The 2,144-nt window shown below is 71.8% G+C and overlaps 1 non-coding gene across 1 annotated transcript; it reads left to right on the plus strand.

Annotated features, from left to right (window-relative positions):
• Positions 1-392: 392 nt before the first annotated feature.
• Positions 393-545, plus strand: LOC129176426 (5.8S ribosomal RNA). The gene has a single exon (XR_008569354.1). It is a non-coding gene; the product is annotated as a 5.8S ribosomal RNA (ribosomal RNA).
• The last annotated feature ends 1,599 nt before the right edge of the window (positions 546-2,144 follow it).

Genomic DNA, 2,144 nt, shown 5'->3' on the forward strand with positions numbered 1-2,144 from the left:
GCGGGCGGGCTCTGCTCCGACGGGCGCCGCGGCCCCGGACGAGCCTCTGCGGAGGCGCGCGTTCGCACGGCGGGCTCCGTCCCGCCCGCGTACGGCGGAGGTGGTCCCCCGCGGCCACCGCCGGTCCGGCGCGGGCGGGCTGCGTTCCGACGGGCGCCGCGGCCTCGGCGAGCCAACCCGCCGCCTGGCGGCGGGGCGGGGGGAAGGGAGGACCGCGGGGGTACTCTGCTCGAGCGCCCTCGTCCCACCCGACCCCCCCGAACCGGCATCTTCACCCCCTTGTCATGATCTTGGCTTTTGAGGCGAAGCCGGCCGCCCTCTGCTGCCCGGGAGGGAGGGCGCGCCGTCCCCCAACTCACTTGTGTGGCAAGCCCACCAAAAACCCCTCTGACAACTCTAGCGGTGGATCACTCGGCTCGTGCGTCGATGAAGAACGCAGCTAGCTGCGAGAACTAATGTGAATTGCAGGACACATTGATCATCGACACTTCGAACGCACCTTGCGGCCCCGGGTCCCTCCCGGGGCCACGCCTGTCTGAGCGTCGCTTGGCAATCAATCGGGAGTACGGACGAGGCCGGCCCAACCCCCCGCCCTCCGGGCGGGGGGCGGCCGCTCGGCCTACGCTCCCGCGGCTGGGGTGTCGCAGGCCCTCCGCGGGCCTTCGTCCCCTTAAGTGCAGACCGTAGAGCAAGCTGGCTGGAAAGAGGAAGAAAAGCCACGGGTTTCGAGGCCCCCGGCGTCCGAAGCGGCGGCGCGGCGCGCGGCGTGCGGCTCCGGCCGCCTCCGTCCCGCCCGCGACCCTGTTACGGTTCCCCCCGGTGCCCCTTCATCCGGTTTCGCTGGGCGTACCTCCGAGGTTTCCGGGGTTTGGCGGCGCGGTGCCGTCCCCTCCCGCCTCCCTCGCTGCGTTCCCGCCTCCTCGCCGTCTATCGAGCTCCCGCTCCTCTCCGTACCCTCTCCCCTTCCCCGGGGTTGCAGGGCGCCTCGCCGGGCCCCGCGCGTCAGCGGGCGCGGCTGCCGGTGGACCGCCGTGTCTCTGAGCAGCCCGCGCCGCGCGTGCGGCAGGTCGACCGGAGGCGTCGCGGAGGAGCGCGGACTCGTGAGAGTCAGGCCTGGTGGTGAGGGAACGGCCGCGCAGGGGCCCCAGGCGTGGTCGGGGTCGGTTTCGGCGTCCGCCTTGCCCCCGGTTCCACCCCTCGGTAACTCGCCGGCGATGCCCGGGTGTCGCGGGCCTCCCGCTCAGGGCGGGGGGAGTTCCGGGCAGGGCGCGGTGCTGCGGAGGCGTGTCCCGCCGTCCGTCCGTCCGCGCGCCCTCCGTCCGCCGCTGGCGGCGCCACCCGAGGTCTCGTCCACCCCGCCGCAGCCCTCCTCTTCCCGCAGGGTGAGCCTCTCCGGAGCCACCCCCCCACACCCACCTTCGACCACGACCTCAGATCAGACGAGACGACCCGCTGAATTTAAGCATATTACTAAGCGGAGGAAAAGAAACTAACCAGGATTCCCTCAGTAGCGGCGAGCGAAGAGGGAAGAGCCCAGCGCCGAATCCCCGCCCGGCGGTCGGGCGCGGGAGTTGTGGCGTACAGAAGACCGCTTTGCCCGGTGCCGCGCGGGGGCCCGAGTCCTTCTGATGGAGGCTCTGCCCGTGGACGGTGTGAGGCCGGTAGCGGCTCCCGGCGCGCCGGGGCTCGGTCTTCTCGGAGTCGGGTTGTTTGGGAATGCAGCCCAAAGCGGGTGGTAAACTCCATCTAAGGCTAAATACCGGCACGAGACCGATAGTCGACAAGTACCTTAAGGGAAAGTTGAAAAGAACTTTGAAGAGAGAGTTCAACAGGGCGTGAAACCGTTGAGAGGTAAACGGGTGGGGTCCGCGCAGTCCGCCCGGGGGATTCAACTCGGCGGGCCAGGGCGGGCCGCCCGGTGCGGGAGGATCCCCTCGCGGGACCTCCGGCCGGGTTCCGGCACGCCCCCGCCGGGCGCATTTCCTCCGCTGGCGGTGCGCCGCGACCGGCTCTGGGTCGGCTTGGAAAGGCTCGGGACGAAGGTGGCGCGCGGCTTTCGGGCCGGCGGGCAAGGGGCCACCCCCGCACCGCGGGGGCGCCCTCCGCCGGCGACCGCCGCGCGCTCTACAGCGCTCCCCCGCCCG

Source organism: Dunckerocampus dactyliophorus, unplaced genomic scaffold (assembly GCF_027744805.1).
Source record: "Dunckerocampus dactyliophorus isolate RoL2022-P2 unplaced genomic scaffold, RoL_Ddac_1.1 HiC_scaffold_73, whole genome shotgun sequence".
Lineage (NCBI taxonomy): Eukaryota > Metazoa > Chordata > Actinopteri > Syngnathiformes > Syngnathidae > Dunckerocampus > Dunckerocampus dactyliophorus.